Here is a 27040-nt window from a genome sequence, read left to right as displayed (position 1 = left end):
ATTCTAGCATGATCTGCAATAACTTGCAATCTGCAACAGCCGAACCTAACACAGTTGAAGCCCTCATCAAAAAAGAATTGGATTCAGGATTCATGATTGGCCCTTTCGATTCTCCTCCCTTTGAATTATTTCGCATAAGTCCTACAGGAGTAGCCACCAGGAAATTTTCAGGCAAAAAACGACTCATCATTGATCTCTCCGCTCCTCACGGAAATTCCCATCCCAGTATCAACAGTCTAATTCCTCTAGACGAATTCTCCCTACACTATCACAACATCAACCAAGCTATCATCCTCATCAAAAATGCCGGTCGTGGAGCGTGGCTAGCAAAGGTCGACATAACATCCGCTTTTAAAGTCATGCCCATCCACCCAAATTTCTGGCATCTGTTCGGCATTCGTTGGCAGGAGAAATTCTACTTCGCGGTTCGTCTTACCTTTGGCTGTAAAAGCAGTCCAAAGATATTCGATATGCTTTCCGAAGCACTCTGCTGGATCTTACTAAACAATCACGCCATCCCATACCTCATCCATCTCCTTGACGATTTTCTCGTCATTTCTCCAAGTCATTTTCCCGCAGCCAAACACCTAACCTTCATCCAATCAGTGTTTTCAAAACTAGGAGTTCCCCTCTCTGCCGAAAAAACTGAGGGCCCTTCTACATTCCTGGAATTTCTCGGTATCCTCCTCGACTCTGTCAAATTCCAGGCCTCCCTTCCCAAAGAAAAAATTGATCGAATAATCACAATCGCTTCAAACTTGTTAGATTCTAATCACTGCAGCAAGCGCGACTTGCTTTCGCTTCTTGGCCATTTAAATTACGCCATGCGCATAATTCCCCAAGGCCGGCCTTTCATTTCCCACCTGCTAACTCTAGCTACGTCAGCTTCCCGTCTAGAACAAACAATTTCTCTAAACCAACTATGTCGGGCAGACTTGAAATTATGGATCACGTTTTTAAGGAATTGGAATGGGATAACCTTCTTCCACGATGATTTTTTGTCACATCCTTATGATATCTCCTTATTCACTGACGCTGCCCCCTCCACAGGTTTCGGAGGTTTCTATAGAGGACGTTGGTTCGCCTCAACCTGGCCACCTGAGCTCTCCAACTCTAGTCAAGCTGCCGAATCAACTGCCCTTTTCGAGCTATACCCCATAGTAGTAGCAGCCTATCTTTGGGGCTCCAAATGGTCAACCAAAAACATCCTGTTCCATTGTGATAATTCAGCCACCGTCCACTGTATCAACAAAGGCCGTTCTAACGCTCCAAAAATCATGCCCTTTCTAAGACGTCTAGTTTGGATCTCCGCCTGCCACCAATTTGTCATTAAAGCTGAACATATTCCCGGTCATCAAAATGAAATCGCTGACGCTTTATCTCGTTTTCTTTTTCAGAAATTCAGAACATTGGCCCCGGAGGCAGACTCCAACCCAACTCCAGTTCCTCCTTATTCAGAACTCCTATTCCTCTAGACCACCCCCTCAGTCACCTCCATACCCTTTCTGTCAATGCCATTTTACAAGCATTCTTTCCGCATAGGGGCAGCCACCACAGCAGCCCAGAGCGGTCTTTCCGAACACCAAATTAAATGCTGGGTCGCTGGTCATCTCATACCTTCGAATCATATGTTCGAACCGATCTTCATCACTTTAGACAAACTCACCAATCATTAGCACCCTTCTGAGTCCGGACCCCCCAATATTTCGCATGTTCTCGCCTACCTAGCCCTGCCAGGCTCCCCTTCTTTTATCTGGATGCAGTGAGAGTTCTCCCTTTTCGGATCGGTGACAGCCACCACCCTTGGAGTGGGCTCTCCCATTCGAATCGCCGTGTGGGCTCCCCCGTCCAGATATCATCTAGGCTCTCCCGTTCGAGTTGCAGTGTGGGCTTTCCCGTTTTGATGGCAGAATGAGATCTCCCTTGATTCTTATAGGGAGCTCTCTCCTTCAAAACGTGTGGGAGCTCTCCCGGTCGAATCGCAGTGTGAGCTTTCCGTTCGGGCGCAGTGGGGGCTCTCCCTCTCTGAATCGCTGTGTGATCTTCCATGTTATTAACCATGGAGGCTCTCCCGTTTAGACCGCAGTGAGAGCCCTCCAATCCGAACAAGCGGACTGGAGGTACCACGTTCATCTGTCCCTGGGGCGCAGTGGGCCCTCATGTCCTCACATGATCCAAAACCCTCGCTTTGGAAGGATGGTAGCCCTACGTTTATCTGTTCACCGTGGGGCTCCCTCTTTCTGCGGCGGGGCGGGTTCGCTGGACGTCCAGTGGCCCTGCTTTTCCTTCCGGACCGAGGACACCCTGCCCCATCCGTGACATCTGGGGAAGCCCCTTGTTATATCTGACTCCATAGGGCTCCATGGCACTGATGTACGGCGGGGTGTTCTCCAGCCCCGCACTCAAACTTCCAGTCCTGAGATACTCCCGCAGGAGTAATTCCAAAAATACACTGCCGCAGCAGTTCAGTAGCGAGATGCACTCTAATCAAACTTCCAAGCGCAGCTCTCTCACCACCATCCTTTATATCTTTAAATTTCACGTATTTTGGGGGGTATCACCATTAGTCTTCAATATTTGAGGTATCCCGAGCACCTACATCTTCAAATATCTCGTTCACTTTTGGGGGGTTTATCAGAGCTCGAGTTGAAACTGCTTCATCGAGCCACCCATCAGTGGACAGCAAGCCAAATAAGTTTACTCTATTTCCCAATGATTATATGGGCAAATGAACTCGTTAAATGAAGTTCCTAAACGTAAGTTAGGGAGGAGCGAGCCCATCTAATCTTTCAATCAACAGCCGGAGTATATAAGCAGCTGCTTACCTCTCTCCAGTCTCAGCTGCTCTAGCATCCCTCCACCTCCCCAATCTCCACCTTCTCCTTAGGTACCTTGCCCTTCGTAATCACCTTATACCATGTCCCTGGGGGGTTTATCAGAGCTCGAGTTGAAACTGCTTCATCGAGCCACCCATCAGTGGACAGCAAGCCAAATAAGTTTACTCTATTTCCCAATGATTATATGGGCAAACGAACTCGTTAATTAGGAACAAACAAACAAATAAACAACAGAAGAGTCAAGACATCGTGGGTGCAATATCCAAAATAGTGTCAGGAAACTGGAACCCAGGAAAACGGGAGACAGCAGAAACTTCATGAGAAAACACAAAACACAAAGTGAGCAACACAATGAACGGACAAAGACAAAGCAAACATGGTGACAATACATACACTACCAGTCAAATTATTTAAACAGTAAGATTTGTGTAGAACAGTAACAGTAAGAAGTGTCTTCAGCTCACCAAGCCTGCATTTATTTGATCCAAAGTACAGCAAAAACAGTACATTATATTTATTATAATATATAGGCCTACATATTTGTACTATTCAAAATAAATAAAGCATAGAACATATAACTATCCTCACGTCGTGCAACATTTAAATGCAATGAAAGGTTGTCTATCATATTTCAAAAAGTTGCACTCAATTTTACACATTTTATTCTGGAGTTATAGTTTGGGACAAGTTCACCAGTAAATGCGTTCAACTTTGTCACAACAACACATTATCGAATGCCAATAAGAAACATTACTTACTCGATATAAAGTATCTCCTCCTCCGCCGGCTCCAGCTGCGCTCGCGATCTGTTTGTGAGGTAAACAAAAACTTTTTCCTCTCAGCGTCTTCTGGGGGTAAATACAAGGTTTTTTCCTCACAGCGTGTTCTTCCAAAACTGAAAAGTATCCGAGATGAGCGCGTTGCTGCTTTGTTTACGGTGGTGTGGGCGTTTACATGCCGCGTTGCGATTTGTAATAACAATAGCGCGAGCAGCGCGTGGGCGTGACCTAATTAGAGATAATGAGACCAGACGGAAAAACTGAACATGTCTTTGGTTTCATACGGATTACTTTATCACAGAATATTTGTTTTCGGTAAGACTTGCTTCATTTAACAGTAGACATGTCAAGCTTTCTATAGATATATTTCTCATGTCTCTGTGTGAAGTATTTGCTGAGTTACAGTTCATTTTAGTGACGTGTTTCAAAAAGCAGTTCGCGGAGACGGAGAAGATGGAGAGCGCACCCTGTTTGTTTTCTTTATTCTTCAAAAGCACAAAGTTTAGTTTTTATGATGAGTGTATACAAATAAAAGTAGACCCCTTACAGATTCGAATGGTTTATTGCTCTTATCTGTACGATCAAAAATGGCAGAGTAATTCAAGCTTATTTTGGCCTTATCAGGAAAATCTGCCTCAAAACGCATATATGCGTTTGTCGACCCCAGAGGGTTAAAGGCACATCTCACATCACCTCCTATCCTTGGCCATCCAAATTTCCAACTACCGTTCATCGTGTACACCGATGCCAGTGATTCCGGACTTGGTGCTGTATTAATGCAACGGAAAGCTCAAGGACTGGAGAAAGTCATTGCATACGCAAGCCGCACCCTTAACAAAGCTGAGACAAATTACTCTGCTACAGAGAAAGAGTGCCTAGCAGTCATATGGGCACTTGAGAAATGGCAACATTACCTGGAGCACAAGATGTTCACCGTAGTCACTGACCATTCTGCACTACAGTGGGTCTTAAGTTCCCCAAAAACCACCAGCCGTCTCATTAGATGGGCCCTACGTTTGCAAAGGTTTGATTTTTGAATACCGAAAAGGAAAACTCAATGTAGCACCTGATGCTTTGTCTAGGATTTCCAGCTTACCTTGTTGCAGCTTGTACTCCAGCCAGAAGGAGGATATTGAGCTTCCAGTCTCTGTTGTGTCAATTTGGGAGGAACAACAGAAAGATCCTGAGATTATAAATGTTTTTAAAGCATTGGCAGAGAACAATAACAGTGATCTAAAAGACAAATATGAAGTTGTGGAGGACAAATTATATCACAAGACCCACCTGTCAAATGGCCAAGTTCACTACAGAGTATACCTGCCTAGCAGTCTTATTCCAGCTGTCCTTCATCACTACCATTCCCATCCTTTAAGCGGCCATGGAGGTCGCTTAAAGGAAAAACCTACAAGCGACTACAAGATGTTGTTTCCTGGCCAGGGATGTGGACTGATGTCAAACATTATGTTAAGCACTGTATAAAGTGTCAAACACTTAAAAGTGAAAATCAGAAACCGGCTGGGAAGCTACAACCCATTACCATCTCGCAACCCAACAAAATGGTGGGTGTCAACATAATGGGGCCGTTGCCAAGCAGCACACAACGTCATGAATACCTTCTGGTTTTTGTAGATTACTTCACTCGCTGGGTTGAGTCGTTTCCCATGCGCCATGCAAATGCACAAACCATAGCGAAGATTCTCAGGACCGAAATCCTTACCCGGTGGGGTGTTCCAGACTTCATCTTGTCTGACCGTGGTACCCAATTTGTTTCCTCCATGTTCAAAGAGCTGTGTGCAAAATGGAATCTCACCCAAAAATTAACAACAGCATATCACCCGCAAACGAATATGACTGAGAGAGTTAACCGGACCCTAAAATGCATGATTGCCTCTTACGTGGATGACAACCACAAGAAGTGGGATCAGCATTTACCTGAACTCCGGTTTGCAATTAATTCAGCAGTGCAGGAAAGCATTGGAATGTCCCCTGCAGAACTCCAAATAGGGAGAAAACTGAAAAGCCCCATGGATAAATTACTCCAAGTTCAGAGCCTTTCGCCATCCACACCATCATATGATGTTGTCCACCATCTAGTGCAACTGAAATTGAAGGCAGAGGAGTGTTGCAAGAAAGCCCAAAAAAGACAGCTCAGAAGTTACAATAAAACCCGCCGTGAAGCCTCCTTTGAAGGAAAAAGCCGTGTGTGGTTACGAAATTTTCCTCAGTCCAGTGCTCAACATAATTTCAGTGCAAAACTGGCCCCCAAGTGGAAAGGTCCTTACCGGGTTTTAAAGCGGTTAGGCCCGTTGAATTATCAGATAGCGTTGGAAGACACTGGAGAGGACGTCCGCACAGCACATGTGTGCAACCTCAAACCATGCTATCCAACAGCAGAGGAATTGGAGTCCCAGGAAAAACAAAAACTCCTTAACTTATTTCAAGAAACCTCTGATGATGAAGAATTCCTAGGTTTCTAATTCGTTTTCTCTTTTAACAACCATGGGTTGTTTACTTCCAGGGGGGGAGAGTGTGGCAATGCGGAAAATCCGTGCCACCGATATCATTTTATTTTCACTTTGTGTGTTTTGGGGGTGGAGTGTTCAATTAACGGCGGAAGGAAGGAGGATATAAGGAAGTGTGTAGTACCCGAGAAATTTTGCGTCATCAGTAGATTTGCAGTAGTGAGAGTGAAGGGATTACCGTGTGACGTGGAAAGACTGCAACTTGTCGAACTGTTGCTTCCTGTGAGTGATGTCTGGTGCGTCGCGGAGTTCACTTGACTTTCAAGCGTTGCACATCACGATCGTCTGTTGTTAGTAAAGCTGTTCTGAAGACAAGTGATGGCTGCTCATCCACCTGTCCTGGTGTCGGACAAAACCCGAAACACTCTCCAGTTTCCTTTATGACTGCAAACGTGGTCAGTACCTCTAAGCCGCCAATATATACACATTCATTCATTCACTCCTATACACGCACGCACTCGCACAACATTCACTTCCGCACATTCGATGTGCTTATTGTATTTACATAGTGTTAATGTTTTTTTTTTTTTGCTTTAAGATTATTGTTTGATGTTTTTCCTTAACTATGAAATGAACAATGTTTTATGTTTCTTTTTTTTTCTTTCTCTCTTTTTATGGACAATTTATGATTGTGGACGCGAATCTGCATATGTGGGGAACTTGAATTAGCGTGACGCAATTTCTGCCCGGCTTCCAAAGTGAACTGAAGTGGTGAACTGTTTTTTTTTCTTCTTGTTTTTTTTTTTCATCTCATGGACATCGTGGAATAAATCTTCCCCTTGTGAACAGAGTTTTTTTCTTTGACTGTTTTTTGTAAATTAATATTGTAACAGGTGGCCTTTGTTTTGCTATCCTGAGTTAATTTAAATGGTCAGGATTAGTCCTGACTGGCGCCCGAACATTTCCCTTAGAGCTTATTTAAGCTAGGGCAGCGGCCACCGTTACACCGAAGTGCAGTCAAAGCTACTAAAGACACCCTGAAATGAACTGCCCAGTCACACAAAGACTCAGTTAGTGATGTACTGACATTTTCTATGTCATCATCACTCTGTGAATCATCTTCAGTCACAAATTTGTGATGCCTGACCCTGATCACCCTGATTCTGGTCTTCCTCTGTGATATTCACAGTGGCATTCTCTGCACCTTCAGTGATCTGCATCTCATCAGGAAAGGAAGCAAGTAAAGAACTCACCCTTTTCACTGCTCGTTTTCTAAGACTATGTCTATCCATGTTTTTACCTTTGTCTTTCTCTAACCTAAGGAAAAAGACAAGTGAGAAATCAACATTAATCAACATTGACATTAACTAAATTATGCACTTGTATTAAAAACACTTATTTATTCAGTGTGTATTGTATATTCAAGGATGCAACCAGTGTTTTTAAAGCTATATACAAGTTCTGGGCCCTTTTAAATTGTTATTTAATTTGTTCTAGTACAGGGGTTTTCAATCTTTAAGATGTCACGTCCCCCAAATATTTATTACATTTTAACTAGTTTTTTTTTTTTTTTTTGTATAAATGTGCTTTTATTTATCTTAAAATGTTAAATACGTATTATATTAATCTTATTATTTTTAGATTTTTAATGCTTTTTTTTCCCAAACATTTTTTTATTGAACCCCCATTTTTTTTATTTAAGTCAGCTAGCCTAATTCATTTTTTTTAAATGTAAATAACTAATATAAATTGCAATTAAGTACAACTTAAAATTGTACTTTTACTGTACTGTAAAATAATTTAACACATTCATTTATGTTACTCTATACTTATTTTATGCATTACTTATTGAATAAAAATACTATTTATATTCTCAACAATGGGTGGTATCAACTAACATCTATTCATAAATTCATAAACATCTATTTACGTGACTTTGCACACTTATTTGAATGCCCACCTGGAGAGCGGGTGCCTGCAGTGACACAGTTATGTTAAAAGACCAAATTCAGTATAGGCTACACCTCATTGCTAATGCGTATTATACAGACAAGCAGATGAACCCAGAGTATGAGTAATTGACCCTTCGCAAAGACCCGCCCTTAGTTACTGTTGCCACATCTGTCAAGGCAGTCTTATGCTTCACATGATGTTCTCACGCAGTGAGAGCAGGTCACTTCTGGTGTGAAACAAAGTCTTAGCTTTAAAATAACGTGAACTGATCATCTTTTCATATTTACTGAACATCAGAAAGTGATTTACTTTTTACAACCGTGGAAAAGCGTCAGTACACAACATTTTTCAAGTTCAAGTCCACCCATGTTAACTCTCCTGTCAAAATGACGGATTCAGATGAAGTGCTTAAAACTGTCCCCGTTGTTTTTTAGTGGTTGAAATACTGCGACGGGTGCTGTAAACTTGCAGTTTGTTCACATATTTTTGTTTTTCTTCTTTTGACATGATAAATATTCATGACTGTGCTGCAGTTATGCCCTCCACAGCTTCGCACCAGTTAACGTTACTGAAAACAATACATCTTAACACTATATGCAGTCAAAGTTTACTAAACCACTCAAGTAAGTTCATATTAAACCATAAATACTTCTAAGGCAACACAAATGTTTATTGTTGGCTTAAATGGTTGCTATAAGAACATAGTAAGTTAGGCCTATATCTGGCAGTGTGTTTTTTTTGTAATTAACGTTAATAACTGCACTAGACGGCCGGAGCACAAAATACTTGCCACATGTCTTCTTTTCCTCTTCATTGTAAGGTTTTATCCTTTATTTATAATCTCAGCTTTAGGGAATCAAATTTTAGAAATTCGATTTTGTTCTGATTGATTGATATTAATAAAAAATGTGTCATTTATACCTTATTAACGACTCGACCAGCGAGTATTAATACAGTATATTTTAGCAATTCTGTTTTATCTCGTGGATACGATACAATACAGGATTGGTTGGGAAATATATGAGCAACAGGTAACACGATCTTTGGCAAATAATTTAATATTTGAAAATCACGGCACCAGACTATTCATTAAAAATGAATCGAAAGTTTATTTACTATTCTAGGATACAATACAAAACAAAACACATACACACACATACACACGTTATGGCAAGATGAAAGCAGTTTGAAGAAAGTTAAGCTCTTCTCTTTCCTGAGAATAAAGACGACCTAGAAGGCGTCACAAACAGAAGACTCAACTATCGTTATCTTTTAACGATTCATTCAATTCAACTCAGCAAATTAGAGATTTGTTTGTTTGTTTACTTGCTTTGAGTTGAGTTGAAGGCTGTTCTTCTCTCTGGGTGGTTGCTGGAGGGCAGTCCTGGACTTTCGCGCTGATGTGTTGTTGTCGCGTGACGTCACTCGGGGAATCCTCTTTGGATTCGTGGCTTCCTGGCAGCGTGAATGGCAATTGGTTTTGAAGTTCTTACGCTGTAGACTTTGCAAGTTACTTTGGTCAGACATGGACAGAGTGTCCTTTGAGATGATCGGCTAGATGTTAAGTCTGCGAATGCTTCGCAGTGCGATCAGGGGGCAACGCCCAAGCTTTCAGCCAAGTTTCCTTGCAGTTTTCCACCAGTTGTCCAACACTTTGCAAAGTTGGGTGTCTGTTTTTATCGGACTGATTTGAGTCCATCCCATTCATTGTTTGGTCCAATCACATTGTCTCTGTAGGGCGGAGCCCCGCCCAGCACGGCTTCTTTTCGTGCATACCTTATCTGCTAATAAATATGTCACATGGAGGAAATATCCTAGCAGATGTCTATAAAGTGTTATAATCATACCTTATGATGCTAAAAGTCAACATTCATCCTTATCACCTTATTGCAATCAAAATAACGTTTAATTCAATATCAAACATGAGGTATTTGTCATATCGAATACCTATAATTTTACCTACTAAACGGGTTAAGTCATAGATTAAAAAATCCTAAATTCTAATAACCACAGCAAGATAAACAAAACATAAAATACCACATTCATATATATATTGTCTCTTGAGTATATTGCTTTAATAGCAGCAGTCTTTTCTTGATTGTCCTTTTGGCAAAGTCTATAAAAGTTAGGGTGCTTCTTTTTGGAGAAGAAGAGAAAAGAGGCGCGTATTCTCTTGGAATGCGGTGAAGAAAAGGGGTTTGTTATGAGGTCATGAGGCTGACCGTGCTGTAGGTTTGTTGAGGTCTGGTCAACGTATATCTGTCTTTCCTTGTTGATACCATCATTGAATTATGGTCAAAAGCAGTCAGGGGATTCAGGGAGGGTCTGTGCTGGAGCATGTCCAGATCCCACGTGCTTTGTACTGTCTGTTTATTCGACTTTATTTATGGTAAACTGGTCAGGAACAACATTGAAGATTCTGTTCTTCAAAGGATGGCCAGATGTTCTCCTCACAGCTTCATGGGTCTCATGAGAAGATAAGGAGAACAGGCAGGAAGCTAGTCAGATACTTTGGGCGTTGTGTTGGTCATTTGTAAAATTTTACGACGCTGCGATGGAGGGAGGAACTCAGGAATGTCTGGGGTTAAGATTATGCGTGTGCGTTCTTTTTGACCAGGTTCTACATCATATTTTATGTCTATGTCAAAAGATAGTTTTAAGGATTCCTGCGCCTAGCTTGGGACTATTGCTATTAAAATGTGTTGACTAACCACCTTACCTAGAATAACATATTGGAGAATTCCGGTTTAGCTAACAATTCGTTGCTCAATTTCTCAACCGTTTTGATTGTGCTATGTATAATTCACATTTGACAAAATTCAATAATGCTCCACTTACCAGTTGATGGAAACGAAAGTGAGCTCCGTTTCGCGCTCTGTGGGATTAAAATTGATGACGAAAGTCGTATTGTGGCCGTTTCAAAGCAAGTGGGCCGATTGTCGCTCCACAGAATCGGGCCGTGTGCTGTAGATATATATATATATATATATATATATATATATATATACTGTATATATATATATTTATACTGTATATATATATCCGTCTGCCGCATAATATTCATAAATGGTGCCAAACAGCGTGACGGCTGGTCTTTTCTCAGTTCCACTAGAATCGGACCGTATTATGTTCGTCCACAGAGCCACTTGTTTATGTAGCCTACTTTTTTTAATTTATTTTTTAATCATTTTTGTTGTTTCTGTAATATTATTTTATTATGTTGTTTTACTTAATAATATTTATTTTATCATGATTGTATCGTCATCATCATCATGAAAAATCAACTGGGTAAAAATCTAGGTAAGAAATGGACTTTACAAATAAAATGTATTACTAGGCCAATATCATCATCATCATCATCAATTACTGAGTCACAGCTCATTTGCACCAAACAAGACAGTATCACTCACATTACTTAAGCTGCAATAGGGCCAGATACAGTGCAATGTACTTAGTCCGACTACAAGACGCCAGACTCGGTCCGACCTCATGAGACAGTACTTCAGCCGACCCGGACTCCAGCTGATAGTGCCAACACTCACGCCGGTTTCACACTGCACGCGTAAGCATGTTAACAGATTAGAGCATTCACACCGCACGCAGAGGCGGCGCGGCAGCGCGTAGCAGGAGCAGAGCAGAAGCGGCAGTGCCGCGATAGTTTCGGCGCCGAGTCTATTTTTGCTGCGCTGCGTACGCTGAATTAAAGTCACAGTGCATTGTTCTTGATCAAAATTGACCCGATTAACATTAAAAATAACAAATTTCACCATAAAATCATGTAAGTGATGTGTTTTGTGTTTCACAATCACCATATGAAAAAATAAAATGCACGAAAACACATCACTTCCACGAGTTTTTGCCCAAACTTCAAAGGTCTGTTAAATTAATAAAACTAGAGTCATTTGTTAGCTTTAATATTACTTTTCAATTCAATTATTCAGTCCAATTACACTTTATTGTTGGAATTCATTCCAAAATTTGTCTTGGATCTCACAGCTTGTCTCACATCAATTCACATCGATAAACAAACAATACAATAGACGCACCTTAATACAAACACATGGCTACAGTGCATTAGAATAGTGAGTCCTTTCTATTTTCCAGAGCCCAGAGAGGCCTGTTTGAAGCCCCAATTTTGATTTCTTAATTTTACAGACTGATACACAAAATATTTATGTAACACAGCCAATTCAATCTAGCATATGCTGTTAGATGGCAAAAATGAATATTCCTCATACAAAATGTGAGAAGGGTCAGACATAGGCTAATTTTTCCTGACAGGGTCAGCAATTATTTAATATATACATCTTGAAAACTTGTTTATCATGTAAACTACATAATATTATTTACGTGTGGGACAGAGGGGAAGGGTCGCATCACAGTATACTGGCCATATCGTACATCAAAGTACATGGCACAGTGTTCGGAGGAAAACGTGGGGAAATATCATATGACAGAAATGACGCTCGTCTGTATTGCAGTACAAGCCGCTGTTCAGCGTGACAAATGCTGCCAGTGTGAAAGCACAATGGGCGCGCGCTGCTCACGCTCTGCATACGCGCCGCTTCTGCGCTGCCTACGCTCTGCTTACGCGTGCGGTGTGAAACCGGCATCAGCCAGAATCGGGCCGACTGTGCTTGCTATCTGGGATTACGTTTTAGACACCATATTCCCTGCTTTTGCTCTATTTCTCCAACAAAAATCATTCCAAACACAGTCACAGCACAGTTTTGCGTCTCTGAGCAACATGACGGTGTTTCGTTCCTGAATGAATCAACTGTTTAAATGATTCGGTTCAATCGCAGTGACTCACTTATTAACAGTGACTTGCTGCCACCTACTGGCCATTTTAATTTCACATTTAAAGTATCTTCATTTTTTTAAATAATTTCAAACATCAGTTTTCAACGTTTTATGTTTCAAATATCAAAACATTATTTATGCATTTGTAACTGCAGGTTACCCAGCTAACAAATTTATGTTCTGAGAACGTTTTTGTAACGTTCTGTTTTGGTTGTGGGAACGTTATTTGGAATGTTCCAAAAATGTGGAAATGTCCAGTTTGCGTTACGTTGCTAGAACGTTATTTGATGGTTAGCATAACGTTCCTACAACGTTCTTGCAACCTACATTTCACTAAAAATATAACGTTCTATGAACGTTTATTTGGAACATTCCAAGAACGTTAAAATGTCCAGTTTGCTTAACGTTCCTAGAACGTTATTTTTTGGTTAGCATAACGTTCCTACAACGTTCTTGCAACCTAAATTTCACTAAAAATATAACATTCTATGAACGCGTTTATTTGGAACATTCCGAGAACGTTAAAATGTCCAGTTTACTTAACGTTCCTAGAACGTTATTTTTGGTTAGCATAACGTTCCTACAACGTTCTTGCAACCTAAATTTCACTAAAAATATAACGTTCTATGAACGTTATTTGGAACATTCCAAGAACGTTAAAATGTCCAGTTTGCTTAACGTTTCTAGAACGTTACTTTTTGTTAGCATAACGTTCCTACAACGTTCTTGCAACCTAAATTTCACAAAAATATAATGTTCTATGAACGCTTATTTGGAACATTCCAAGAACGTTAAAATGTCCAGTTTGCTTAACGCTCCTAGAACGTTACTTTTGGTTAGCATAACGTTCCTACAACGTTCTTGCAACCTAAATTTCACAAAAATATAATGTTCTATGAACGCTTATTTGGAACATTCCAAGAACGTTAAAATGTCCAGTTTGCTTAACGTAGCTAGAACGTTATTTTATGGTTAGCATAATGTTCCTACAACTTTATTTCCACCTACATTTTCTTAAAAATACAACATCCTAAAACATTTATTTGCAACATTACAAAGTTTAGTTTAATAAAATGTTATTTTAAGATTAGCAGTATTGCAACATTTGCTTTCAACATCATTTTATTAACACAACCTTCCAGATACGAGCAAGTATATAATTACATGTGCATTTCAACAGGTATCTGAATTATTAAAGATAATCACTTTAAAAGTTCATTAACACATTGAACAAATTGGTGAAATTTGCATATCATGTAAAATAATAATAATATGTAGTTTAATATTTATGACAATGAACTATAACTTCACAGCTAAATATAAACTATCATATTAACATTTAATAATTGAGAACTTCTATATGAATTTGAGTGTGGTGTGTGGGTGCTGAAAAACTGTGGTCCATGTCCTGTCTCTCCACGCTCCATCTATAAAGTAAACAGATTGGCTGAGGTTACAAAGTGATATTACAAAATGCCTATAAAATAATTAGTGTGGCTATGCCAAAAAACTTATTAGGATCTGTGCTGTGAGTTCTACAAATATTACATCACTCAAGAGACAAAGGTAGTTTCATTTGACTTGGCATATGTTACTTTCATTGACAAGCTACTTTCATAGCAGCATTAAGAAAACGTCTTCTGAAGCATCATTAGATTAAGAAAATATAAACATTCAAATAATACATTTTCATCGTGTCATTTCCAAAAAAATTTTTTTAGGTCAACATAAATTGACCTAATTTATTCATCTTGATAGGTATACACATGCACACTACTGGAAATACATCATAATAGGGTAGTTAAGTCAACTGCAATTTCCATTTTATACCAATTTGAAACAGGAAAATCCTTCAAATATAGATAACATTTAGAAGTTATCAATAAAGTTATTAAATGGCAAAGTTGCCTTGTTACATGTTATTAGCTAATAAACTATTACATGAACTCAGTTAAGGAAGGAAACTCAGAGATAAAACAGGTAAGATTAATAGGTTCTAGTAGGTGTTTCTGGGTAGGTATGCTAGCATTGAACCATTAACTGACAGTAAGAATTTTTGCTATTAATACATCAGTTAAATTGTTAAAGAATCATTTGTAATGTTTTCCTTTAAAAAAAATGCTGCATGGATTAAAAAAAAGGCATTGTCAAAATGGCATTGAGAGCAAAAAAACAAGTTACACGTAAGTTGTTGGTTAATCCTTTAAATTTTACAGGTATTCAGAAACAAGATAAATAACAGAAGGTATAAGTAGCTATTATTATGTCTCAAAGCCTAAACTATAAACTTTTAGAAGCTTGAAAATAAAGACTGTCTAGACTTCCAATGGAAAGACAAAAATGATGAATGAATATCAAAAATAAAAACATTTGTTTGAAGATGAATGAAATTCATTAAAAATGAATTTGGAAAAACATGAGGGTGAGTAAACCATGACAGAATTTAATTTTTTTTTTTAACTATGCTGATCTCAGCTAAAATTTTTAAATACCGTATTGTCCCGAATATAAGACGACCCTGATTATAAGACGACCCCCCTTTTTCCAGATGTACCTTTTGGAAAAAGGCTTTTTGAAAACCAAATCTTTTTTTTTTCTCTCTCTGTTTTCTCTCATTTTTTTTCTTAAACTATTTTCAAATTGCATATTTTTCCTATTTTAATTTGTTTTGAAAGTATGGTAAATACTGGTCAAATGTACCAACAATGACACTGAAGAATATACACTTTTTGATATACCATTGAAATAACAGGTAGCCCATCTGAATTATATAACATTTAGGCTATCCATCTCATAGTAGCCTACCAAAATTTTATTATCAGTAGAAGTGAAATCTTATTGTAGTCTTCAAATCTGGGTGTAGTCTTATGTTTTAAAATCACTTACAGAGGAAGTTTGGTCCCATCAGGCTAACATGACAGTCACGACTTTACAACACACATTACATTACATATTTCATGGCACACTCGTATTATGCGTTTTTGGCGCCACCTATTGTTGTGGGTGTATTACTGACATGTCAAAGTCTAGACCCCGAATATAAGACGACCGCGTTTTTTCAGATGTATTTCCAAGAAAAAAACATCGTCTTATATTCGGGACAATACGGTATTGCCAAGTAAATATAAAGTTGTCCTGACATGTGTCCTACCTTGTGTATCTTGACAATATCTGCAGAGACTACTTTTCAGATAGTAGTAGATCTGCCAGGATCATAACTTGAATGGCTGATGCCATTATTGTCCCTGAAGACAAAACACAAAATTAGATAAATTTAACTCACAATTAAGCAACATTTATGGACAGCTTATTTTTATGAATCATAACAAGACAATTTTTAACCACTACAAACTTAGCATTAGCAATTACCTAACATCTTTATAAAAAAAAACAAAGCAACTTCAGGATAAGGGAAAGTAGAAGTTTTATTAACTATGTTAGTTAAGTATATAAATGTATAACTATAATCAGAACTTAAGACTTCACTGGTATTCTTCTGAACCAACACAAAATACCAAAAGACTTTGACGGAATGACAGACAAACTGAAATTTAAGATGTTATTCACTCTGCCAATTCAGTCTGAATCAAATTGGTGGCACACTACATTACATCAAACATGACTGGTCTTTAGATGTCATTCTTGTGGGATGTTAGTTTGTTGTTTTTCATCTGTATTGTGTAACGTTATTCACGATTTGATCAATATTTAGGTTTAAATTTCAATCTAATATTCACAAAACAAAAGTATACTATTGCTTCAGAAGACTTAACATTTGTGCTGCTGGTCATTTCTGGTCATCATTACATCTGCATTAATAGCAATTCATCAAAATATAAAAACTGAAGAACGATGAATTTAAATAACTGTTTATAAGGTGACAAATTACATCTTGTACAACACTAAAGCCCATCAATTTGTTTAATGTGAATACTACTTACTTTATTTTAGGCCCATATTAGTATCAGCCGTCTTGTTGCAAATGACCCCTCGCTGCATTTGCACTGAAAAGATTGATTTCAAAAGCATGACAACAATTTGTTAGTATGAATTTTAAGAAAGACAGTGAGGAGCAAATAACTGTGTAAAATGTTAACTAAGGTTAACAAAACAGCCATTATAAATGCTCCTCAGACCCTTTGTTCACTGCGTTCGGCGGATTTAGTAAACTTGATCAGCATCACATGGATATTCTACATGAAACTGACAAAGCGGATAATAAATAATGATTAACTAAAAGTTTAAACGTATTGTAATACAGAGAATATGTCTTTGCTTTGCTTTACCTTACTTGAGAACTGTGGCGCGAGTGACGGTTAGAGATGACGACATCTTCCTGTCAGCCGTCTCTCCAGTTTGTCTGTGTCCAGCTGTGAGAAACCACACACACACACGCACACACACACCCACACACACACAAAAACACAAACAAATCTTAATTTATCACTGACAAACTGTTGTGTATAACACTGCATATTTAACACTTGCTGATAACTTTGATGTGGTTGGTTGTTAGCTCCTTGCTTCTTTGCTAGCTAACATTACAATGATAACTGAGCTGGTTAATCTTCAGATAAAGTTGACAAAACACAAAATAACGTTCAAAAGTGCTTTAAATAAGAATACAGAAGTGAATGCTTACCTGTTATTTTCCGTGACCGTGTCGCAAGCCGTCCTGCTGTGATCCCGTGACTGTGAGCTGTGGGGGATGGGCGGATGTGACTGACTGAAAAATGCGCGCGGTTTTTGAAAAATAATATTTTGTCTCGAGTAAAATTAATTTCTTTAAAAGGATTGATCTATGCTTAATATGAAGCAGATTTATGTATTTATTATATTATCTTTAGTTATGAAGGCTATTTAATTAATATTGAGAGAGATAAAGCAAACGTGATTGTTAGAAATCATGAATTAAGCTAATTTTTAGATTAAATTAATTTATACTTATTTTTTTTTATTGAATTTTCACTGTTTTACAAAGATAACAAGACAACACTCAAAACAAACGAAGAACAGAAAAAAAAAAAAAATAGCTCAGATTTTTACATAAAACAGGACTACCCCATATATAAAATTAAATAATGAACAGCAGAAAAGTTAAGTGTCCAGAGAACTACACAATTACAATATTCCTTGTAGTATAATAGGGCGAAGATGAGGTTCCATATAGTCCAGATATGGAGTCCAGACTTTATAAAACTGACCTGTTTTTTGATGTAATACATAGGTAAGACGCTCCAGGGGAATCAGCTCAAAAATTATCTTATGCCAACCTTTAAGTGATGGAGATTTATCACTAATCCAATTAAGTAAAATATTTTTTCTGGCAGCAAAGGAGAGAATATTATACAATTTCTTGTTAGCAGATGAAACAATGCATTTATTAGGTATACCCAATACCAATGAGACTGGATCAAAATCCAACTGCATATTAAAGATCTTTGCCATTTCCTCCAGCACCAAAAACCAATACCTTTGCAGTCTGTTACATGACCACAGACAATGTGTTAAAGTACCTACTTCAGTTTTACATTTTAGACACATAGGCGATATAGAGGGGTTAAAAAAATGCCTGCGGTTAGGAGAAATATGGAGTCTATGTATTATTTTAAATTGTATTTCTTTCGTACGTGTACAAACAGATATTTCCTTAGCATGAGACCAAATGTCATTCCATGTTTCATCATCAATGTCAGTAACTAACTCTTCCTCCCATTTAGCTTTAATTCTCTGTGTATCAGCAGAAGAAATTGAACACATAGCACCATAAAATCTACCCAAAGACATTTTTCCCGATGATAAAAATAATAGCCTCTCAATAGAAGATATCTCACAATTACTAACAAGTGTTGTGTTTTTAGTAATATAATGTCTCAGTTGGAGGAATCGAAAAAAATCATATTTGAGCAACTGGTTCTTCTGAGTTAACTCCACAAATGACATTAATTTATTATCTGAAAACATATCCCCAAGAATGATAAGTCCCAAATTACACCAATGTTTAAAACCATCGTCCAAAATTCCTGGGGTGAAATCAGGATTATTTAATATTGGGGTAAAGGAAGAGGTCAATTTAGATCTACCTTCGAGCCTACAGACTGATCTCCATGCTTTCAGAGTATTAACTATAATTGGATTATCATATATCTCTTTTATGTTTTGAAAGCTCTTAACAAAAAGAAGAGCTCTTAAAGGAAATTGAGAAAAGGAGGATTCAATATCTAACCAAGTAGAGGAGGAATCATTCCTAACCCACTCTGCAATGTATCTCAGGTGGGAACTTAACTGGTACAACTTAATATTTGGAAAATCTAGCCCCCCCATAGAACTTGGCAGATAAAGTACTGAATTTATATTATTTAGATTGAGTTCCCCTTAACCTAATGAGATTTTGAGTTCACATCACAAATATATATTGAGTTGAAATAACATTTTTTTTGTTAAATTAACTAATTTAATTTAGCAATGCCACTGATTTACAGTGTATGACATTTCACTATAGGCCTATGACTTCAATAAGTTATAAAAGATATATAATTAATAATGATAAAGTATATAATTATAAAAGTTTCAGTGACTCATTCAGGTGATTTGCCACATCCTAATCGAGGTTGTAGTTTCATATTTAAATACATTTTATTTTTCTATCATATTCGGTTCTATTCTATTCATGTTTTATATAGCCTATACGTTTTTTTTTTTTTCTAAAGATGTTTCTCCCAACATTATGGTAATGTTCATAAAGTAGCCTGCAATCATAAGGACATGAATACTGTTCTCAGAATGTTTTGATAACAACATAATAACATTTAGCATTTAATTATTAATTTAGAAATTATATTACATTACAATAACGTTCTAAGAATGTTGTTCTAAAAATGTTTTCTCTCAACATTATGAGAAAGTTCATGAAGTACAAATAACGTCCTAAAGACTTTCCAAGAACGTTGATTTAAGAACGTTTTCTATCAGTGTTATAAAAACATTCATCAAGTACAAATGACGTCCTAAAGACGTTCCAAGAACGTTGATTTAAGAACGTTTTCTATCAACATTATGAGAACGTTCATTAAGTACAAATCACGTCCTAAAGACGTTCCAAGAACGTTGATTTAAGAATGTTTTCTATCAACATTATGAGAACGTTCATTAAGTACAAATAACGTCCTAAAGACGTTCCAAGAACGTTGATTTAAGAACGTTTTCTATCAACATTATGAGAACGTTCATTAAGTACAAATCACGTCTAAAGGCGTTCCAAGAACATTGTTCTAAGAACGTTTTCTCTCAACATTATAAGAATGTCCATGAAGTACAAATCACGTCCTAAAGACGTTCCAAGAACATTGTTCTAAGAACGTTTTCTCTCAACATTATGAGAACGTTCATTAAGTACAAATCACGTCCTAAAGACGTTCCAAGAACATTGTTCTAAGAACGTTTTCTATCAACATTATGAGAACGTTCATTAAGTACAAATCACGTCCTAAAGACGTTCCAAGAACGTTGATTTAAGAACGTTTTCTATCAACATTATAAGAACGTTCATTAAGTACAAGTCACGTCCTAAAGACGTTCCAAGAACGTTGTTCTAAGAACGTTTTCTATCAACGTTACAAGAACGTTAACAACGTTAAAAGAACGTTCCAAAAACATTATTTTAATAACGTTTTGTACTAACATTAACACAACTTTTAAAGAACGTTAGTGAATGTTCTGGGAACGTTCCCTGTTAGCTGGGTAGCATTCTATGTCCCTCTGAGCTGCATTAAACAGTGTGTAAATACATCTAAATGCCACTTCAGATGCATTGCAAAGATACATTTTGTTGATACTGATTTCATTTGCTTGGTAACAGCCTAAATGCAAGAATTTGACTCAAAAGATGATGCACACTTTTAGAAAAAATGTCTTAAAGGTAAAAAATACCCATGAAACTTATTGGAAAAGATTCATTTCTATCACTGCTGTGAACTGATCACACAGAATATGAAGAATATTAAAAAAAAATTCAGGAGTCAGCTGTCCGCGGTAATCTTTAAGATACCAGCACAATAACACACTCAGCAAAATATCATCTCATTATCGAAAAAATCAAGATATCATTTTTTGTCAATATTGCACACCCCTAATTCATGTTATTTAATTTAAATAATAATTTTATTGATAATAATTGTTTAAATCAATATAATAATTAATACTTTTGACTTATCCATTTTCTTAAAAATGGTTTAAAGGCTGAAATGTAAAATGTATCATTTTATAAAAGTGAAAACTTGTATCTGAATTGTAAATTATGCTTTTTACAGTAATTTTACAGTTTAATATGATAGTATAGACATTGCCCTACCCTGCTCATATGGTATTAATTTTATTTGTGCAGGTCTTAAAAAAGGTTTTAAAAAGTCTTAAATTTGAGCTTAAAAATCTTGCAGAAACCCTGTTATCTTTTCAGTGCAAACAAAATGTCTCAATGTAACAAAAAAACCTACCGGGAACATAGATTACTGAGTTTGAAGTAAATAAATAAATAAATAAATAAATAAATAAATAAATAAATAAATAAATAAATAAATAAAACTGATGTAACGCAATTAATGCAACAAATGTGGCTTTATTGTAAAGTGATATTCTAACATTCAAAGTAATATTCAAAATCACATTATTTCTCTCTCTCTCAGAATGTTTTCAGACTCAGATAGCAAAGAAAAAGTTCTAAATCTCACTCTCTCGCTTGCTTCATATTAGCGGTTGGCAGCATGGCAGAAACATTCCCTTCATATTATTGATACTAAAATTAATATAGCAAAACTCTTGCTTAATTCAAATTCAATTAATATTCGATTGTTTGAAATGCAAGTGCATATATTACATGACCAAAACTTCACTGGTATTTGAGCTTTCGTTCTTACTGTATCACATTTTATGTATGTGTGTTGATCCATTGTAAATACCGGTATACCGTGCATCCCTAGTTCAGTGAAATGCAAATACACTGACATTAAGCTCTCTTCTAGGTGTCCGATATCATGAGGTATGCACACCTTTCGGACACAGAACTTGATGAAGTGGTTCGGCAGTTGGTTGGAGAAAATGAACAGATTGGATCTAATGCTGTTCGGGCCAGACTAGTTGCTATGGGTGTTCGAGTGCAGAGGAGGAGAGTGAGAGAGAGTCCAGCTGGAGCTGCACACAGAGCACTATCTCAGCGACCGCACCGGAGAACTCTCTCTGGCACATTGATGGGAACCACAAGCTGATTAGGTAGATGTGGATGATAAATGGATTACATAACTTACATGCATAATTTTCAGGGCTCTACAGTGCAAGTGTATCACTCACATTTGTGAGTGCAAATGTGAAAACTTTCACCAGTGTGAGTGACTGGTGAATCTGATGAACCATGGTAAGATCAGAATAACCAAGCACAGATCCTGCATAGACACAACACAAGTAAAAAAACATTTCTGACGTGCTTTGCCCCAGAACTGTAAATAGCTTTTGTAAATTAAGGTGTAAATTAATGGCACTTATAATTGAGATGTTTCTGTTGGCTTAGTATTATTAATAGTATTGGTTCAGTGGTGTTACATTATGTAAAAAAATATTATTTTACTGTCACCCTACATTTCTGCCATGTGTAAGCATAGAAGCCTGAACTAATTTATTAAATCCTAACATAGAAGACAAATAACAACTTTTTGTTTCATCTTTAGGTGGAGAATAGTGATCCATGGCTACAGCAGACTTGTTGTATTTTTGCGAGCTTCCGACAACAACAGGGGTGGCACAGTGTTTGACTAGTTTGTACAAGCCACAGCTAGGTATGGGGTTCTAGAGTTAGATGTGACCACGGAGGAGAAAACAATACCGTTTGTTTGTTTATGAACATTTATCGTGGATCTGAAAGAGGAAGTGCCATCCGTGGTAGAAGTGTCCACAACCAGAGGATCGAGAGACTTTGGGGAGATCTGTGGCGGGGTATGACTAATATCACTAACCACCAGCTTTTCTCCTTGCTTGAGAGCGATCGAGTCATTGACTGTACCAACGAGCTACACATGTGGGCACTGCATTATGTGTACCTTCCACGGATTAACCGGAACTTGGAGGTTTTCAGGGAACAGTGGAACAATCATGGCTTGCGCACTGCTGGTCACCACACACCAAATCAGATGTTTGTCAGAGGATGTCTTCAGAGGCAAACATCATCACTCAGTGCCATGGCAGAGATTTTTGGACCCAGCCCTGCTCAAGATGGTGCGATTCCTGTTGTGAATTGGCAGGAAGTTGTCACAGTTCCTGCAAACCAATTCAGTCCAACCCAGGTACAGATGCAACAACTGCAGAATGTGGACCTGTTGGAAGTCCAGCTATCGATGCACTGCAAACTGTAATTAATATTCTGCAACAGTAGCTTCCTGTCGATTGGTTTTATTGTAATTTTTAAATTTTTCCTTAGCCATCTTCAAGAAACAGCTAAAAACACATATCTTCCATCTTTTTGACCCTCTAACTCTAGCACTCTCTATTCTAATTCTATTTTATATGTCTTTTTATTTGAAAAAAAAAAACCACACACACACACTTGACCCTCTATCAATTGCATATTTATTCTTTAACTGCTAGTTTTTCTTGTCGCTTTGCATAAAAGCGTCTGCTAAATGACAATGTAATTTGAAAATAAAACTATATATCTCTTGTTAATGTATTGTTGACAGATTTAATTTGGTGCTCATTTTTAGGTAATTTTTTTTTTTTTTAATGAAGACTTAAGCATACAGATAACAAGCCTTATAACACAGTATTTATTTTTATAGACCATTATAGGCAGTATTTATATTTGAAACCTGGTAAGATATCACATTTGTGGAATATAAATGAGATAATATAGAAATATAATACATTTATACATTTAAAATAAAAAATACATAATAATATACAAATATGAAAAATGAATAAATACATTCTAAAATAATAAATGGTATAATATACACACACACAACAGAAATATATTAAATGAATTAAACTATAAATTTAAATTATAATAAACAAATATATATATTATAAAAATAGACCGAGAAACAATAAATGCATTAAACTATACATTACAATTATAGCAAATGAACAAATCAAATAAATGAAAAACTTCAAATAATGAATAAAACACAAATATAACAAATACATTAAATTATAGATTAAAATGCTCCATCGGGACAAGACCACGGGAATCAGAGAAGCCCTTTACACAATCGGACATGGCTGCGGTTGGAACTGAACTGCAGGTTTCGTCTGGTCAGAGGAGAACTGACCCCCGACTGAGCCTGGTTTCTCCCAAGGTTTTTTTCTCCATTCTGTCACAGAGGGAGTTTTGGTTCCTTGCCGCTGTCGCCTCTGGCTTGCTCAGTTGGGGACACTTAATTTCTGAAAATTGAGTGTTTAATCTTATCATTATACATTACTGACACTCTATCCTCCAATTTGATACTGTTAAGTGCTTTGACACAATCTGTATTGTTAAAAGCGCTATATAAATAAAGGTGACTTGACTTGACTTGACAAAACACCAAATTTCTTTGATTCTTCACTCACTCAGTACTCATGTCATGTTATTTCTTTATTTCAGACATACAGTAAACAGAAATGCCTGGAATAATTGGTTAATAATTCTAATAAACCCATCAATAAGACAAATTTCTTTTAATCATTTGAGGAAATATGACATTGTCTCAGAAGTGACATCAGTGAGTCTTCTTTTATTCAGTCGACTGGTAAAGAAAGCAGATATTTATTTTGTTTTATTTACATAAACGGACACTATATGATGCACAAAAAGCATCAATAAGCATTTATTTTTTTATTATTATTGAAGGTTAGAGAAAGAATAATACTTACTTTAAATACTTTAGTGAATAATAATTTCATTTTGACTTTCATTGTTTTTTAAATCAACATTCTTTATTATCATTGAACATGATGACGATTCAGATGTAAATCCAGTCACAAATCCAGTGACGTCACTTTTCTTCATCAGCTCTGAAGTCTCAGCTATAGGACCTCATAAGTCTCAGAGGTCCTCAAAGGATGCCAACCCTCAGACAATATACAGAATTACCAAATTTTGCCATAAGTTAAATATATTAAGTTTCTACAATATATAAATATATTGTAGAAACTTAATTCCCTGTAAAGCTGCTTTGCAACGATTTGTATCATAAAAAGCGCTATACAAATAAACTTGAATTGAATTGAATTGAATTAATGGATATAATTTATTCATCCCAAATTGGGTCATGTTATCATAACAAGTCTGAGGTACAGTGGGTACGGAAAGTATTCAGACCCCCTTAAATTTTTCACTCTTTGTTATATTGCAGCCATTTGCTAAAATCATTTAAGTTCATTTTTTTTCCTCATTAATGTACACACAGCACCCCATATTGACAGAAAAACACAGAATTGTTGACATTTTTGCAGATTTATTAAAAAAGAAAAACTGAAATATCACATGGTCCTAAGTATTCAGACCCTTTGCTGTGACACTCATATATTTAACTCAGGTGCTGTCCATTTCTTCTGATCATCCTTGAGATGGTTCTACACCTTCATTTGAGTCCAGCTGTGTTTGATTATACTGATTGAACTTGATTAGGAAAGCCACACACCTGTCTATATAAGACCTTACAGCTCACAGTGCATGTCAGAGCAAATGAGAATCATGAGGTCAAAGGAACTGCCTGAAGAGCTCAGAGACAGAATTGTGGCAAGGCACAGATCTGGCCAAGGTTACAAAAAAATTTCTGCTGCACTTAAGGTTCCTAAGAGCACAGTGGCCTCCATAATCCTTAAATGGAAGACATTTGGGACGACCAGAACCCTTCCTAGAGCTGGCCGTCCGGCCAAACTGAGAAGAGCCTTGGTGAGAGAGGTAAAGAAGAACCCAAAGATCACTGTGGCTGAGCTCCATAGATGCAGTCGGGAGATGGGAGAAAGTTGTAGAAAGTCAACCATCACTGCAGAAGCCTCTCCTCAGTGCAAGACACATGAAAGCCCGCATAGAGGACTCCGAGATGGTGAGAAATAAGATTCTCTGGTCTGATGAGACCAAGATAGAACTTTTTGGCCTTAATTCTAAGCGGTATGTGTGGAGAAAACCAGGCACTGCTCATCACCTGTCCAATACAGTCCCAACAGTGAAGCATGGTGGTGGCAGCATCATGCTGTGGGGGTGTTTTTCAGCTGCAGGGACAGGACGACTGGTTGCAATCGAGGGAAAGATGAATGCGGCCAAGTACAGGGATATCCTGGACGAAAACCTTCTCCAGAGTGCTCAGGACCTCAGACTGGGCCGAAGGTTTACCTTCCAACAAGACAATGACCCTAAGCACACAGCTAAAATAACGAAGGGTGGCTTCACAACAACTCCGTGACTGTTCTTGAATGGCCCAGCCAGAGCCCTGACTTAAACCCAATTGAGCATCTCTGGAGAGACCTAAAAATGGCTGTCCACCAACGTTTACCATCCAACCTGACAGAACTGGAGAGGATCTGCAAGGAGGAATGGCAGAGGATCCCCAAATCCAGGTGTGAAAAACTTGTTGCATCTTTCCCAAAAAGACTCATGGCTGTATTAGATCAAAAGGGTGATTCTACTAAATACTGAGCAAAGGGTCTGAATACTTAGGACCATGTGATATTTCAGTTTTTCTTTTTTAATAAATCTGCAAAAATGTCAACAATTCTGTGTTTTTCTGTCAATATGGGGAGCTGTGTGTACATTAATGAGGAAAAAAAATGAACTTAAATGATTTTAGCAAATGGCTGCAATATAACAAAGAGTGAAAAATTTAAGGAGGTCTGAATACTTTCCGTACCCACTGTAAGTACAAATTGCCCGGACACTGAGGGAAGAGTTGGAATTATGACCTGGAATGGTTTCCTGAGTCTAAGAATGGTTTCCTGTGGCTGTATTACAGAAACAACTTAAGTCAGAGTAATATCTTGTGTCTTTAGTAAGAGTGTGATTTCAGTTTGGAACCCATTTAAAACACTGAACTTGTCAGATCATAACAGGACTGAAAGGGATAGTTCACCCAAAAATGAAAATTCTGCCATTTTTTTCATCCTCATGTTGTTCTGAACTTCTATGAGTTTATTTCTTGTGTAGAACATAAAAGACAATATTTTGAAGAATGTTAGTAACCAA

General features: G+C 37.4%; 1 long non-coding RNA gene across 2 annotated transcripts; it reads right to left on the bottom strand.

The window, feature by feature from the left end:
• Positions 1–14086: 14086 nt before the first annotated feature.
• Positions 14087–17717, bottom strand: LOC131538418 (uncharacterized). Of its 2 annotated transcripts, none has more exons than XR_009270579.1 (5): positions 17477–17717; positions 17121–17204; positions 16776–16838; positions 15986–16079; positions 14087–14261 (listed from the first exon to the last, which is right to left on the bottom strand). It is a non-coding gene; the product is annotated as an uncharacterized LOC131538418 (long non-coding RNA). The 2 variants fall into 2 exon arrangements; XR_009270580.1 differs by having other exon boundaries at positions 17126–17204.
• Positions 17718–27040: the final 9323 nt, after the last annotated feature.

This window comes from Onychostoma macrolepis, chromosome 04 (assembly GCF_012432095.1).
Source record: "Onychostoma macrolepis isolate SWU-2019 chromosome 04, ASM1243209v1, whole genome shotgun sequence".
Taxonomy (NCBI): Eukaryota; Metazoa; Chordata; class Actinopteri; order Cypriniformes; family Cyprinidae; genus Onychostoma; species Onychostoma macrolepis.
The sequence above is the reverse complement of the archived record's forward strand: the minus strand, read 5'-3'. Positions and strand labels throughout refer to the sequence as shown.